The sequence below is a fragment of the Dendropsophus ebraccatus genome, chromosome 3 (genome assembly GCF_027789765.1).
Source record: "Dendropsophus ebraccatus isolate aDenEbr1 chromosome 3, aDenEbr1.pat, whole genome shotgun sequence".
In the NCBI taxonomy this organism is placed as follows: domain Eukaryota; kingdom Metazoa; phylum Chordata; class Amphibia; order Anura; family Hylidae; genus Dendropsophus; species Dendropsophus ebraccatus.
The window spans coordinates 39,075,727-39,093,365 of record NC_091456.1 but is presented as its reverse complement, the minus strand read 5'-3'; the positions used below and the strand labels follow the sequence as shown (position 1 = coordinate 39,093,365).

The window sequence follows — 17,639 nt, the reverse complement described above, 5'->3', positions numbered from 1 at the left end:
AGTGAACAGGTGCATGGAGATGATGCAGATGATGTCTCCTGGGGGTCGGCTTGCCAAGTAAATAGACAGGTAATCTGTAACCCAGAGAGGAGATCACATGTCCGGTGTCTACAAAGGGAGAGGGGAAGAGTGAACAACACATTGTCAGAGTGGACACAGAGAAGATGAATTTAGACATCCAGAGCTGGTAAATATGAGAGAAAAAACAGAAAGGGTGCAAGATAGGTTGTACATGTATATTAGATATAAGGTGGTGGTATTGGGAAGGGGGATCGTTTAGAATATTTTTTTTTGTTACCCGGATAACCCCTTTATGAAAACACATCCTTTTTTTTAGCCTACACAAAAATGTGGTTGACTATGTTTTTGTGTACGCTAAGGAAACATGCGTTTATATCAACTTTTTTGATCCTTTTCTTGTAATGGAAGTAAATGAAAAAACGAAAAAAAAAATGACTGCAAAAACGCAGCGTGAGCCAAGCCTAAGAAATCCTGGATAACACTAGAGGTGAGTCAACCTTGAGCAGCGTGCTGCGTTGGATTACCAGTGGCTAAAAGAGTTGGATGAAGTTCTAGGGAGTCCTGAAAAAAATGGATACAACCTACACTGTGTACAGTGTGTCTATACCCTAGGTCAAAATTTGTCAGATTATTATTATTATTATCACTATGACTATTATGTGCAGAGACTATTTTCTGAGCATCAGCTGATGAGCAATCATTGCTTCCTCATTGGCTGATTGCTGGCTCTATTAGGCTATGTTCATACATAGCACTTAATTAGCGCTTAAATGGGTAGTTCACTAAAAAATTCCTTCAAATCAACTGGTGCCAGTCTTTCAGTACTTATCACCTGCTGTATGTCCTGCGGGAAGTGGTGTATTCTTTCCAGTCTGGGAAGCAGGAGAGGTTTTCTATGAGGATTTGCTGCTGCTCTGGACAGTTCCTAACATGGACAAAGGTGGCACCAGAGAGCACTGTGTCAGACTGGAAAGAATACACCACTTCCGGCAGGACATACAGTAGCTGATAAGTACTGGAATATTTGAGATTTTTTAATAGAATTAAATTAAAAATCTTTGGCACTTTATGGCAGCAGTTAATTTAAAGAAAAAAAATCGGTGAGCATCCACTTTAATTAGGGCAATATCCACCTAATTTGACAGATAATTTCTCTGTTTAAGAGGGCCTTTAGGGTAGCTTCACACGTACCGACTCGCAGCGTTAATAACTCTTCGAGTCGGCTAGGTCCTGGCGAACTGCTCTCCCACCCGGCCAATCAGTGTGTTGCCCTGCCGCAGCCACTGATTGGCCGGGCGGGAGAGCAGTACGCGGGACCCCGTGCAGCGAGGACAGGTAATGTATGCTCAGCGGGAGTCGGCTGGCAGCTGAAGGGGTTAAGCGGACGGCAGAATTACATACACGCAGCGGTCGTTCAGACCGCTGTGTGTATGGAGTTAAAAAGTGATCTGCCAGGACCTACCCGACTCGCAGCGTTATTAACGCGAGTCGGTACGTGTGAAGCTACCTTTAGTCCTACCGTATATGTGGAATAGGTGGTGATGTGTATATATGAACATAAAAATTATAGATACCTGAAAATACTAGACACATAGGTTTAAACTTATGTGAATGATAATAGGCATAATGCAAATGTCTATAAATGCATGTAGTGGTATAGGCGGGGGGGGTCATCAAGCTGTGTAACCAAATTTTCGTGCAAGCACCTGCGACTTTTTGTTGCCTGCATCGCTCACACCAGAGAGGGCATGGAACCAATCATGACATATTAGACATGACATGACATGTCAGAAGTTAAAAGTTTATTATATAAAGAAAGTAACCCTGGCATAGTAATACATGGGTACCTCAGTTCACAAACTGCTTTGAACTCAAACTGTATTTTCAAGGAAAGTTTGCTTTGGTTCTCAACTCTTGCTCGGTTCTCAAACACTTTTCGGGCACCCAGTATTGAAGTACTCGGTATCTGAACGTTTTTGTGGATGGGGGATTGTACCTGGTGAGTTTAGCACTTGTGAGGCTTCACATACAGTACAGTACTTTACAAGATTGCTGGAGAGCATACACAGTACAGTAGTAGTACAGTCAGTGCACCACCATCTCCCATCCTTTATAGCAGTGATTTTCAACCTTTTTATACTTAAAAAATCCCAGGGCACACCACCAACCAAAATTGCACAAAATGACACTAAAACAGTACATATTATACATATAGTTAATAATATAGATTCTAAATGTATTTATACTCACTCAGTGTGAAACCTGGGCCTGTTTTCTTCTCCCCCCTGTGCTTCTCTCCTGTGCTTCTCTCCACCATACTTCTCCCCCCTGTGCTTCTCTCCTGTGCTTCTCTCCACCATACTTCTCCCCCCTGCTTCTCTCCTGTGCTTCTCTCCCCCATGCTTCTCTCCTGTGCTTCTCTCCCCCATGCTTCTCTCCTGTGCTTCTCTCCCCCATGCTTCTCTCCTGTGCTTCTCTCCACCATACTTCTCCCCCCTGCTTCTCTCCCCCATGCTTCTCTCCTGTGCTTCTCTCCCCCGTGCTTCTCTCCACCATACTTCTCTCCCCCCTGCTTCTCTCCACCAAACTTCTCTCCCCCATGCTTCTCTCCCCCATGCCCATGTTTCTCTCCCCCCTGCTTCTCTCCCCTGTTTCTTCCCATCCCCAGGTTTCTCTCCCCCCTGCTTCTCTCCCCTGTTTCTTCCCATCCCCAGGTTTCTCTCCCCCATTGTTTTCTCCTGTTTCACAGGGGAACCATAGTTTGGGGAACTTTCCCCGCGGCACACCCGACCATGTGTCGCGGCACACTAGTGTGCCACGGCAGACTGGTTGAAAATCACTGCGTTATAGTACTGTAAAAGACTGCTGGGTTCATATACAGTACAGTCAGTGCACCACCATCTCCCATCCTTTACTGTATAAGACTGCTGGAGTGCATATACAGAACAGTAGTAGCACAGTCAGTGCACCACCATCTCCCATCCTGTACAGTACTGTATAAGACTGCTGGAGTGCATATACAGTACAGTAGTAGTACAGTCAGTGCACCACCATCTCCCATCCTGTACAGTGTAAGACTGCTGGAGTGCATATACAGAACAGTAGTAGTACAGTCAGTGCACCATCTCCCATCCTGTACAGTACTGTATAAGACTGCTGGAGTGCATATACAGTACAGTAGTAGTACAGTCAGTGCACCACCATCTCCCATCCTGTACAGTGTAAGACTGCTGGAGTGCATATACAGCACAGTAGTAGTACAGTCAGTGCACCACTATCTCCCATCCTGTACTGTATAAGACTGCTGGAGTGCATATACAGTACAGTAGTAGTACAGTCAGTGCACCACCGTCTCCCATCCATTACAGTGTCGGGATGGGGGGGGGGGAAACTATACAGTAAAGGATGAGAGGAGTTAGTCACTACTGTACTATAATTGCTGGTTTTATTGAATGTTTCTTGTGTATAGTGTACTGTACGGTATATAGTGCTGTTCTGTAATGTACACATACCTCCCAACTTTTGCAAAGAGCAAAGAGGGACATGTGCGCCGCGGTCCCCATAGCCACGCCCCCATAGCGACCCTCCATAGCCACGCCCCCATAGCAACCCTCCATAGCCACGCCCCCATAGCAACCCTCCATAGCCACTCCCCTACAGTCACCACATGCTGCTGACTGAATAGTGCCCTATACAGTATCCAATCCCGCCAAAAATGCCCTATATAGTATCCAATCCCCCATTATAGTGCCCCACATAGTATCCAATGCCCCCATATAGTGACCAACATAGTATCCAATCCCCCACATAGTGCCCAATCCCCCACATAGTGCCCCACATAGTGTCCAATCCCCTACATAGTGCCCCACATAGAATTCAATCACCCACATAGTGCCCCACATAGTGTCCAATTCCCTACATAGTGCCCCACATAGTGTCCAATTCCCTACATAGTGCCCCACATAGAATCCAATCCCCCACATAGTGCCCCACATAGTATCCAATGCCCCCATATAGAGCCCCACATAGTAGCCTATGCCCCCATATAGTGCCCCACATAGTAGCCAATGTCCCCATATAGTGCCTACATAGTAGCCAATCCCTATATAGTGCCCCACATAGTATCCAATCCCCCATATAGTGCCCCACATAGTATCCAATCCCCTCATACAGTGCCCCACATAGTAGCCAATCCCCATATAGTGCCCCACATAGTAGCCAATGCCCCCATATAGTGCCCCACATAGTAGCCAATGCCCCCATATAGTGCCCCACATAGTAGCCAATGCCCCCATATAGTGCCCCACATATTATCCAATCCCCCATATAGTGCCCCACATAGTAGCCAATGCCCCCATATAGTGCCCCACATAGTAGCCAATCCCCCATATATGCCCCACATAGTATCCAATCCCCCATATAGTGCCCCACATAGTATCCAATCCCCTCATACAGTGCCCCACATAGTAGCCAATCCCCATATAGTGCCCCACATAGTAGCCAATCCCCATATAGTGCCCCACATAGTAGCCAATGCCCCCATATAGTGCCCCACATAGTAGCCAATGCCCCCATATAGTGCCCCACATATTATCCAATCCCCCATATAGTGCCCCACATAGTAGCCAATGCCCCCATATAGTGCCCCACATAGTAGCCAATCCCCCATATAGTGCCCCACATAGTAGCCAATGCCCCCATATAGTGCCCCACATAGTAGCCAATCCCCCATATATGCCCCACATAGTAGCCAATCTTCCATATAGTGCCCCACATAGTAGCCAATCCCCCATATATGCCCCACATAGTAGCCAATCCTCCATATATGCCCCACATAGTAGCCAATGCCCCCATATATGCCCCACATAGTAGCCAATCCCCTATATAGTGCCCCACATAGTAGCCAATCCCCCATATAGAGCCCCACATAGTAGCCAATCCCCCATATAGTGCCCCACATAGTAGCCAATGCCCCCATATAGTGCCCCACATAGTAGCCAATCCCCCATATAGTGCCCCACATAGTAGCCAATGCCCCCATATAGTGCCCCACATAGTAGCCAATCCCCCATATATGCCCCACATAGTAGCCAATCTTCCATATAGTGCCCCACATAGTAGCCAATCCCCCATATATGCCCCACATAGTAGCCAATCCTCCATATATGCCCCACATAGTAGCCAATGCCCCCATATATGCCCCACATAGTAGCCAATCCCCTATATAGTGCCCCACATAGTAGCCAATCCCCCATATAGAGCCCCACATAGTAGCCAATCCCCCATATAGTGCCCCACATAGTAGCCAATCCCCCATATAGAGCCCCACATAGTAGCCAATCCCCCATATAGTGCCCCACATAGTAGCCAATGCCCCCATATATGCCCCACATAGTAGTCAATCCCCCACATAGTAGCCAATCCCCCATATAGAGCCCCACATAGCAGCCAATGCCCCCAAATATGCCCCACATAGTAGCCAATGCCCCCATATATGCCCCACATAGTAACCAATGCCCCCATATAGTGCCCCACATAGTAGCCAATGCCCCCAAATATGCCCCACATAGTAGCCAATCCCCCATATAGAGCCCCACATAGTAGCCAATCCCCCATATAGTGCCCCACATAGTAGCCAATCCCCCATATAGAGCCCCACATAGTAGCCAATCCCCCATATAGAGCCCCACATAGTAGCCAATCCCCCATATAGAGCCCCACATAGCAGCCAATGCCCCCATATATGCCCCACATAGTAGTCAATCCCCCACATAGTAGCCAATCCCCCATATAGAGCCCCACATAGTAGCCAATGCCCCCAAATATGCCCCACATAGTAGCCAATGCCCCCAAATATGCCCCACATAGTAGCCAATCCCCCATATAGAGCCCCACATAGTAGCCAATCCCCCAAATATGCCCCACATAGTAGCCAATCCCCCATATAGCGCCCCACAGAGTAGCCAATCCCCCCATTAGTGTGGCCCCAGCGGAAAAAACAATAAACCAGTAACTCACCTGTCCTCCGGTCCCAGCAGCTCCTCTCCCGGCAGAGCGCGCACTCCCGTCATCCTCCGGGGCGGGCAGCGGGGTATACAGTCACTGACTGTGCCGGAAGTGAGTCATGATAGAGGCTGCAGGTCACTTCCGGCACAGTCAGTGTCTCTGTCACCCGCTGCCCGCCCCGGAGGATGACGGGAGTGCGCGCTCTGCCGGGAGAGGAGCTGCTGGGACCGGAGGACAGGTGAGTTAATGATTTATTGTTTTTTTCGGTGGGGCCACTTATAATGCGGGACACGGGGGGCCGTTCCGGGACCGCGGGACAGCACCCCGAAAACGGGACTGTCCCGCGAAATCCGGGACGGTTGGGAGGTATGTGTACAGTATATAGTGCTGTTCTGTAATGTACTGTATAGTATAGTATTGTTATGTCCTGTACAATATATAGTGCTGCTCTGTACTGTACTGTAGAGATAAAACTGGGCACTATCAATGTAATAAATAAGTGCTGTAGGTAATTATTGGTGGGTGCTGGAACCAATTAAACACATTTACATTATTTCCTATGGGAAGACACCGCTTGGTTCTCAAACAGCCTTCCTGAACCAATTAAGTTCGAGAACCGAGGTACCACTGTATATTTGTTACATCTTGAAAGTACGGTGCATTTGGAAAGTCTTCAGGCTGTTAGACCTTGGTGTAAAGTGTCCATACCAACTAATCACAGCCCAGTTTTCAGCTCTGGTAAAATGACAGCTATTATTGGTTGCCATAAATATTTACACCAGGGTCCTTTTTACACTTGTTGATAAATCTGGGCCTAAACCTTTAGGCCCCGTGCACACAGAGCAAGAGCGGCGGAATTCTGTGGCGGAATGCTGCCATTCTCAGTGTCATAATGGCACTCTATGGGAGGCGCGTGCGCCTCCTTTCTCCGCGCTGAAGAATGAACATGTTCATTCTTCAGTGCCGAGAGATGCAGCGCGTGAGCCATTATGACATGGAGGCTGATGGCATTCCGCCGCTCTTGCTCTGTGTGCACAGGGCCTTAGTCATGTTTTGTTATGTTGCAGCCGTATACTAATATAAAGGAAAAAAAAACATTTTCATCATCATTCTGTACATAAAACTCAAGTTGAGGCACCTTTAGCAGTGATTCCAGCCTTTAGTCTTCTTGGGTGTGATGCCACCATTATTTGGAGATTTTCTGCTATTTTTATATGTAGATCCTCTCAAGCTGTGCCAGGGTGGATGGGGACCATTGCTGGACAGCCATTTTCAGAATGTCAGGGCTCTGTCTGGGTCACTTTACAGAGTTGTTCCTAAACCAATCCTGCCTTTTCCTGGCTGTGTGCTTAGGGTCATTGTCTTGTTGGAAGGTGAACATTCAGCCCGGTCTAGAGTACTGTGGATCAGGTTTTCATTAAGAATATGCTTTGCTTCATTCCTTTTCTCTCCACCCTGACTAGTCTCCCGATCCCAGCCACTGCGGAATGCCCCCACAGCACGCTTCTGTCACCACCACCATGCGTCACTGTAGGGATGGTATTGGGCAGTTTCCTTTAGATGTTTATTTTATTTTATTTTTTGTAAACTCCAGAAAGGCTTTCATGTGTCTTTAACTGGGAACAGTAGGGGCAGGCTTCTTTTTGACCCAGATTGATGGAGGCTGCAGTGATGGTTGGCCTAAAAGTTTCTCCAATCTGCTCACAAGAGAGGACATTTATTAATTAGGCCCCACCCAATTACCTCGCTGGATTCACGCCTGGAACACACCTCTTAATAAATTCAGTGGGACATGCGCTGGGTGCAGGAATTGTGAAGAAATTTACAAATTCACACCTGCTCCAGGCCGCACTCTGCCCACCCATCAGGCAAGCAGGAGATACGGCTGGTGTACTCCACGGAAGAGGGGTGAATCTGCCCTTTTTCTGTTGTGTACATCTTTGGCGCATTTTAATAAATGTCCCCCAAGATCTTTGGAGCTCAGCCAGAGTGACCATTGGGTTCTTGGTCACCTTTCTTACCAACATCTCAAAGATAATCAAGAGAAATGGGAGGTTCCCAGAGCTAAATTTGAAGTGCCATAGCAAAGGGTTTAAATACTTGTAAAATATTTTCCTTTTTTATAAATTAGCTAAAAGTATTACAATTCTGTACAAGAGTTTTGAACATAGACTTAAGAGCCATTAACGGGGGCTGATTATCAGCTGCAGGAACGTTTCTAGCAACGCTCCTGGCCAATAATAGCCCCCCGTAAATGGCTCTTAAGTCTATGTTCAAAACTCTTGTACAGAATTGTAACACTTTTTGCTCATTTTTAAGTGAGAAAGTGACGGCAATAAGCTGAGGACTGGACAAACCCCCATTCCTCGGTTGATCATGTCTTATAAGCAGGCTTTAAAATGTATCGCTATCTTCCTGTGTAAACAAGAGTTTGTGTGGCCGAAAACCATAAAGGGAAATCAACAACCCAGATATGTATATATCCGTGCTGTCAGTTTCCAGTTCACAAGCAGTAACTGGCTTCTCCAGTCCTCCAGCTGCTGCTGTAAGTTTAGGCAACCGCCTCCTCTAGAATGATTGACAGCCAGAGGCGAGGGCTGAAGATGCAGCCAGAAAAACGGAGAAGCCAGTTTCCAGGGGCTGCACGAACGATACAAGGATTGTTCGTGCAGCCTGGCCATTTGATCTCTTGTGCCGTGTAAAGGCACTGCAAACAAGTGCCGATCTCGATGATCGGCGCTTATATGCGTCTGTTCCCGCTGCCAAGAAATCTGGTTATGTAAAAGGACCTTTAGCCAGTGGCATATATTTGGCCTTGTTTCCCTTCTTGAGCAGTGTTTAGAGACTGTTGCCCATCCTATTAGCTAGCCTTTAGTTGACAGTGAATTGGCTAAATGGAATAATTTGTTTCTTCAGCATATCTATAATGTGTTTTAATGGCAAGGTCGCTGGAGATTTCTGAAAAATGTTTTCATAGCTTACACTTAACCTATCAGGTCCTGGCCAAAAATGTCCCTTACCCCTTAGTAACCGCCAACAGTATGCCTTTTTACGTCATGGTCAGCAAAACTGTATGCTGTGCACCTACATTGGCATTGCGAGAGATCAGCTGTCAATACGACAGCTGATATCCTGGTGTAACTGTTACATGTGGTGTAAAGGCCCTATTCCACGGAACTTTTTCGAACGATTATCGTTCATAAAATCGTTTAAATGACCGCTCGTTAATGATATTCGTTCTGTGGAATAGCTGTAAACGAGCCAACGACAACAGCGAAACCGTCGTTGAGTCGTTCACTATTTTTTTTCAACATGTCGAAAAAAAATCGTTGGTCTTTCAACAATAATTCGCTAATCTTTTCGTTGAATAAAAAATCTTTCAGTCGTTCTTGAAATGTCTACCTACATTTCCCCACGCTTTAAACGACTATGTAACGATGTAACGACCGCAAAAAAAATCGTTACACTACAAATATCGTTCACGTTCCCACACATATTATGTGTTATCGTTCGCTTAAAAAAATCGTTAAGTGCTCGTTAACAAGCGAGTCTATGAACGATAATCGTTCCGTGAAATAGGGCTATTAGCGCGTTATACTTGACGATCCTTACCCCTCATATGAATATGTGGGCAAAATATAAACACGGTATGGCTTTTGGAGTGCGGCAATTAACTTATCCAAGGAATTGTGCTTTAGGTTAGTGGTTAATTTTGTCCACTTTCCTTACAATTTTTTCATGAAAAACAGGGCAAAATTTGTTTTTTTTCTAGCCTTGAAACTCTCTCACATCACTGTGGGGGTTAAATCATGTGATAATTCTATTGCCAGGGTTCTTATGTATGCAGGGATACTAAATGTGTGACTAGTATGATATACTGCAGTACCGATCAGTGTATTATGCCTGTCAGGGCAAAGCTGATCAGACTCTGATCGCAGAGTCACAATAATGAGGGAGGGTGAGATGATCACAGCATCAATGGACACAATGGATGTAACTGTACATACACTTTGTGGGGTTTCAGATAAAATTGTACTACCCATCAAGTTAAATATTTTTGCAAATACCTTCATTTACCAAACTTGCCTCCTTGACACTGTTTCCCTTTTATTGTTGACAGCTTATTGTCTACGTTGCTGACAACCACTATGCTCTAAAAGAAATTGTTTGGCTGGTATATAGGTATAGTGTACTGTAGATGTATAAAGATATAAGGGGGGGGATTTACGAAGACCTGCATACAAGTACGCCGGTCTTATATTAAACCTTGCCCCCCGCAGGATTCACTAAGAGGCGCCCAGTGTACCAAATCTAAACCTACTTCCAGCAGGTGTAGATTTGTGTCATGATTTGCGCCTTCGAGCAGGTGTAAATCATGATAAATGAGGGCTGGGAGGAGGCCACGCCTCCTCCCCCGCCTTGTCACACCCCCCAAGCTCCACCAGCTTCCAAACCCCCCCCCCCCCCCCCCCCGTTGGGCGAGCCGGGTGTACTGGAGGCATACGCCAGGGAGAAGGGACGAATCTGCACCTTCTCCCTGGCATACGCATCTGGCGTACCTTTGATAAATGTCCCCCATAGTGTATATACACTGTATAATACATATAAATATGTATACACCAGGCAGTACACTGCTTTTAGAGCAGAGTGGAGGTTAGAAACCTAGACAATAAGTTATCAACAATGGGAGAAAAAGAGCAGCATATCAGTAGAAGGAAGCAAGTTTGCTAAATTAATGTATTTGCAAAAATATTTACCCTAACGAGTCCTACAAGTGAAACGGAAATATTCCTTTTAGCTATTTTTTCCTTTTTTGCACCTTTACATCATACTTAAAAGGGGTACTAAGGTGGAAAAAAATGTTTTTAAATCAACTTGTGTCAAAAATGTTTAGTTTTCTATCAGCTGCTGTATGTTCTGCAGATTCAAAACTGTATATTCTTTCCAGTCTGTAACGCCCGGAGTAGTGGATCCACTGGACCGGCACCAGCGATGGCACAAACCTCACCAGGGAGCGGAGTCTAAGGGGCCGCTGGTTTTCACCAGAGCCCGCCGCAAGGCGGGATGGACTTGCTGCGGCAGGCGACCCCCAGGTCGCTACCCCTGGCTTGGTTGCTGGTGTCGGCAGGCGAGGCGTGGCAGGAGATGGCACAGGCAATGGTCTGCAGGTGAGAGCGCACGTGACAGGCTGGACACGGGAACAGGTGGAGTGACAGGGAAACAGGAACCAGGAACAGGGACTTGGGACCAGGTAACGGACAGGACTCAGGAACAGGGACTTGGGACCAGGTAACGGATAGGACACAGGAACAACAGGGGGCTGGGCCAAACGCTATGGGAAGCATGTAGAGGCTCCAACACTAAGGACAGGGCATGCTGGGATTTATAGGGGAGTGATTGGGTGCAACTACCAATTGGGAGCGCACTGCCCCTTTAAATCTGAGACAGCCGGCGCGCGCGCGCCCTAGGAGGCGGGGACGCGCGCGCCGGCCGGCACAGCGGGAGACAGGAGCGTGGAGAGGTGAGGCGCCCCCCGGGGCCGAGGTGACAGCAGCGCCGGGTCCCCGACTATGGACACCGGCTGCTGCATAGGGCAGGTAGCGGTCGCGGCGGCGGCCCGGAACGCGGGACGCCGCCGCGGCCGTAACAGTACCCCCCCCCTTTGGCCTCCCCCTCTTTCTTGCCTGCAAATGGCACAGGAAGCCACAAAGTCTTTGACATCTTGGGATAGGCTGGGCCACCAGTAGTGGCGAGAGATCCGTTGGCCGGTCTTACGGACTCCCGGGTGCCCGGCCTCCAACGAGGAATGTCCCCAGTTCAAAATACCTCTTCGAAGCGCAGGGTGAACATGAGTCTTTCCGGGGGGTACTCTCTGAAGAGTGGAGGTGACGACTGGTACTAGGCGATCAGGCGGTATAACGTGGCAAGGGACCTTCTGTAAGTTCTTCCGGTGGTGAGAGGATACGACCTTAGTCTTGGGTACGGGGAGAGGGTACACCTCGGCAGAGAAGGCATCCGCCGAGTCTTGGTCTTCTGCCGGTAGGCCGGATAGAGGCTTGGCCGGGACAGGAAATGACTTAATACACTTGGTCTGAGGTGACTTGAGACACTGGTGGGAACAGTCCTGACCCCAACTGAGAATCTCCCCGGTTCTCCAGTCCACCTGAGGGGCATGTTTTTGTAGCCACGGGAGTCCCAGGAGGACCGCGGGGGAAGAATGGGGCAGGACGTAGAAGGATATCTCTTCTTGATGTGAAGGACCCACCTGGAGGACTAAAGATGCGGTCTGGTAGTACACACGGTCGGTAAGAATTTCGCCTGTGACCGAGGAGATAGTCAGGGGCCTGGCTAGTCGGGTCACGGGTAGCCGCCATCTTTGGACCAATGTTGCCGCAATAAAACTGCCTGCTGACCCAGAATCGAGGAAGGCAGTAGTCTGATGATTTTGTCCTGAGGGAGTCCGGATGGAAACTGGCATAGACAGACTTGGAATGGTGGCATTCACACCTAGGGACACCTGTCCCACCGGACCTAGGTGCGAGCATTTTCCGGATGTTTGGGGACGTAGGGGACATCCCAGCCGGAAGTGATCGGAACCACCGCAATAGAGACAGAGATTCTGCTCCAGGCGCCGGATTCTTTCATCAGGCGTCAGGTGAGCCCGTTCCACCTGCATAGGAATCTCAGGAGAGGGTTGGGACATCGAAAGGTCAGGATTCTGGAAAACTGGCGCCAGCTGGGGATGGCGACGGGAACGGGTTAGTAAATGTTCATGCCGAACCTCCTCCTCCCTCTCCGAAAAACGAGTATCAACTCGGGTGGCCAGTAGAATGAGTTCGTTCAGGGAGGTAGGCAGGTCTCGGGCAGCGAGCACGTCTCTCACACGACTAGACAGGCCCTTCTTGAAGGTGGCCAATAGGGCGGCCTCGTTCCAGTCCAATTCGGCTGCCAGGGTGCGGAACTGGATGGCGTAGTCACCAACAGAGGAGCTGCCTTGAGAGAGATTGAGGAGAGCAGTCTCGGCTGAAGAAGCACGGGCAGGTTCCTCAAAGACGGAGCGAAACTCAAATAGGAAGGCCCGGAGATTGGCAGCAACTGGATCATCACGGTCCCACAGTGGCGTGGCCCAGGCCAGGGCTCTACCTTCTAGTAGGCTGATGATGAAAGCCACTTTAGAGCGCTCGGTGGAAAACTGACTACTCAAAAGTTCAATGTGCATGGTGCACTGAGTCAAGAATCCTCTGCACAACTTAGAGTCCCCAGAGTACTTGCTTGGGAGGGCCAGTCGGAGTGAAGAAGAAGCGTCAGGAGGTGGTGTGCGCTGGGCAGTAGTCTGCTGCTGTAAGGCGGCAGTGAGTTGCTGGATCTGCTGTGACTGTTTCTGGATTTGTTGCGCCTGCTGAGTGACCACTCTGGCGACGTCACGGAGATCGGGCACCTCGCCGGGATCCATGGTTGGAGCCTACTGTAACGCCCGGAGTAGTGGATCCACTGGACCGGCACCAGCGATGGCACAAACCTCACCAGGGAGCGGAGTCTAAGGGGCCGCTGGTTTTCACCAGAGCCCGCCGCAAGGCGGGATGGACTTGCTGCGGCAGGCGACCCCCAGGTCGCTACCCCTGGCTTGGTTGCTGGTGTCGGCAGGCGAGGCGTGGCAGGAGATGGCACAGGCAATGGTCTGCAGGTGAGAGCGCACGTGACAGGCTGGACACGGGAACAGGTGGAGTGACAGGGAAACAGGAACCAGGAACAGGGACTTGGGACCAGGTAACGGACAGGACTCAGGAACAGGGACTTGGGACCAGGTAACGGATAGGACACAGGAACAACAGGGGGCTGGGCCAAACGCTATGGGAAGCATGTAGAGGCTCCAACACTAAGGACAGGGCATGCTGGGATTTATAGGGGAGTGATTGGGTGCAACTACCAATTGGGAGCGCACTGCCCCTTTAAATCTGAGACAGCCGGCGCGCGCGCGCCCTAGGAGGCGGGGACGCGCGCGCCGGCCGGCACAGCGGGAGACAGGAGCGTGGAGAGGTGAGGCGCCCCCCGGGGCCGAGGTGACAGCAGCGCCGGGTCCCCGACTATGGACACCGGCTGCTGCATAGGGCAGGTAGCGGTCGCGGCGGCGGCCCGGGACGCGGGGCGCCCCCGCGGCCGTAACACAGTCTGACATAGTGCTGCCTTTGCTGCCACATCTGTCCATGACAGGAACTGTTCAGAGTAGTAGCAAATCCCCTTAGAAAAGCTCTTCTGCTCTGGACAGTTCCTGTCACGGTCAGGAGGTGGCAGCAGAGAGAACTGTGTCAGACTGGAAAGAAAACACCACTTCCTGCATGACATACAGCAGCTGATAAGTACTAGAATACTGGAGATTTTTAAATAGAGGTAACTTACAAATTCTGACATCAGTGAAATGAATTATTTTTCTCTGGAATACCCCTTTAAATGGGTTATCACACCTTACAGCCCATCCATAGGATCATAAGTTAAACCAAACATAGTGTGAACATAGAATTTCATAGTCTGAACGGTATATTTTAGTACACTTTTGACTGTGTTAAAAGGGTCACCAGGCCACCTGTCCTGTTAAGAATATACAGTACACAGAGGGGAGAGTGCTCTGTATCAATAGTACCTTAAGAGTACCTCTTTACAGTTATTGGAAGTTTTTAAGGGTTTTATGTATATTCTTACATTTTTACTTTGTCTGTTTGTATAAACTTGTTGATATACGTAGATATGACCAACTGTGGTGTTCATTGAGTTTCCAATGCATATCTAATGATTCAATTAACTTACTGTGTTATGTATGTTATATACTCATGAGCCATACCATTAAACAATAGTGTATAGGTCACTCCCCTGCCCCTAAGGGCCCTATTCCACCAGACGATTATCGTTCAGATTATCGTTAAATCGTTTGAATCTAAACGATAATCGTTCGGTTGAAATGCAGTTAACGATTAACGACCATTGATCGCTTTATAAGACCTGGATCTATTTTTATCTTTGCTCGTTCGAAAAACGTTCGCAAATCGTTCACATTGAATAAGACATCGTTCGGTCATTCGCAGTAGATACAAACGCAATAGCGAAGAAAAAACTATCGCAAATACGATCATAAGTAACGATTATCATTCCATGGAAATGAGTGAACGTTTTCAGGTCTTTCGCAATAGCGGTCGTTTGAGATGGTTAATCGTTAACGATTATGCGAACGATAATCGTCCGACGGAATAGGGCCCTAAAACTGTAGCCTGTTGAGGCATGGACTCCACAAGACCCTTGATGATGTCCTGTCATAGCTTTCTCCTACAATTCTGCAGTCCTGTAAGTTGGAAGGTAAGAGTATCAGTGGATCTGACTTTTTCCAGTACTTCCCACATATGTGCAAACAGATTGTGATCTGGAGAATTTGAAGGCCAAATCTAGACCTTGAACTCATGTCCCATTCCTCAAACCATTCCTAAACAATTTTCTGCAGTGTGACAGAGCACATTATCCTGCTGCCATAAGAGTATACTTGATCTACAATAAAGTTTATGCAGGTGATATGTGTGGTACACCACTGGATGATGTTGTGCTGGTGGTTGTGGTACAGCTCAGCCAGTGGTGGTACACAGGTGTGGTGGTATACCTGCTTTAAGTGGTGGCTGGCTTTACCCCCCTGAAATGGTCGGTGACCTGCCGGGTTGTGATGGGTCCCTTGGGCTCTTGTCACAGTGGTCCGGAGTGGAGAGATAACCCACCCAGACTGTCGGTACCGCCACCCACAGAAAGGGTAGAGTAATCCAAGGAGTATGTAGCCGGTATGTGTAGGTGCTGGTGCAATGAGTCCCAGGAGAATAAATAAAATGGCTTTACTAATAGTCTCTTGTGATACAGGATACGCTGGTAACAGACTTCTTTGGTACAGACTTGTGTTCACTGGATCTGTGCTGAAAGATACTTTAAGTGCTGAAGTAGAATAGCGGTGCTGGTGTAGCTTAGTGTTAAGCCGTGAAGAGGAGAGAAGTTTGTTGTGAGAACCCCAACCCAAACTTGAGAGAGATACTTAAGAGAAGAATACTTGAGAGAAGAATAATTATGCCCAGTTTCATCTAAACCACCTTCTGCCATGCAGTGTCGGGGTACCCGTCCTATCAGGGTGACATAAGCCCCAGTCTTGGTTACCTGAGACTAGCTAAGTGTCCGAAACCATCCAGTGTCACCCGCGCTGCGAGATAAGAGTACGGAGACCTTCGCACGGTTGCTTTGCTCTATCTGGGTAAGTTCCTCTGTACTAGGACATTGCCCTGCACTTCTCAAAGAGGTTCACGGAGTGGGCTGGGGGGATCTCTGACTTGTCCTCCCGTTGGGGTCTAACACTGCATAGTGTCTGTTGTTATACTCTCAAAAGGAAGAGTCTCTGGGTTCTCCATACACGTGTGTCTCTGACTAACACAGGTGGACTGTCCCAGAGCCAGGCCCTGGCTAAGTTAAGCATGGATGTCTGTTCTGTGTGTGTCCTACTCCTCAGAGAATCAGAGGAAAACTGACGCTACACTTCCTCTCCCCATGTGACTACTTCCTACTGGGGTATGTAGGAGCCCCTGTGAATGGTGGAGAAGAGAGTGCGCAAAGAAAGAGATATAGCCATAGGTAGAAGAAAAGAGGCATCTTCCCTGGACCACAGGATCACAGAATACAAAGGAAAAACAGTAACCCTATAGTAGCTACAGCTGTGAAACACATATATACAAGCTCATACATAAAATACTGACATCTAGTGGCGAACTAATAAATATCTTCATCACCACTTTTCTTTTGACTTCAAGGCTTTTGCGACAGGTGCCATACATGGGACACCACATGTGTCAAAGTAGAATCCAGTTGCATCCATCAGAGCAAGCCAACTTCTTCATCTGGTAATAGTGATGTTCACATATTACAGCCTTCAGTCTTCAGATTCTAAGCATCATTTTTCTAACGACTCTTGTGGATTTCCGTACCAGCCGTTGAGTGAAGATGTTGTAAACAATAAATATGTCTAAAAGTTTTACTCCAGATAAGATGAGCCCATCTGCCAAAAAGCAAAACTGGCAAGCAGTGTGCAAATGTGCTCAAAAGTGGCGCAAATGCATAATAAATATGCTGATGCGAAGATGGCCTTAAGAAAATAGTACACATTACTCCAAAAGTATGAGTTCAAAGGAATAATAACTTCCCTCTATATCTTGTGTCTCTTTGGATACAGAATATTTGAACAAAAGCACATGATTTATTTCGAATGGGTTCCATTAAAAAACGTTCAGTAACAGTTGAATGATTTGTCCCACGAAAGGAAGTTATCGGCTGTTGTCAGGATCTCCAGAATGGGGACCTGACTCTCCCAGAAAAATGGAGCCACAGTGCGCATATGGATGATCGCTGCTCTAGTCATTCTCTATGTGAGCCAAGTGACTGCAGTGCTCAGCCAATTCCGCCTTTTAACATAGAGAATTTATCAAGCATTAGTCACATCTGCATACTGCTGCCCCATTCAGGCAGTAGAGTCAGGTCCCCATTCTGGAGATGATGAGAGTCTCAGCAGTTAGACCCCCAAGATCTGTCAGCTAACCCCTACTCTG

At 48.0% G+C, this 17,639-nt stretch overlaps 1 protein-coding gene across 9 annotated transcripts in view; it reads left to right on the top strand.

Annotated features, from left to right (window-relative positions):
• Window positions 1-17,639, top strand: part of ZNF219 (zinc finger protein 219) — a 70,301-nt gene that overhangs the window by 10,230 nt on the left and 42,432 nt on the right. The window lies entirely within an intron of this gene.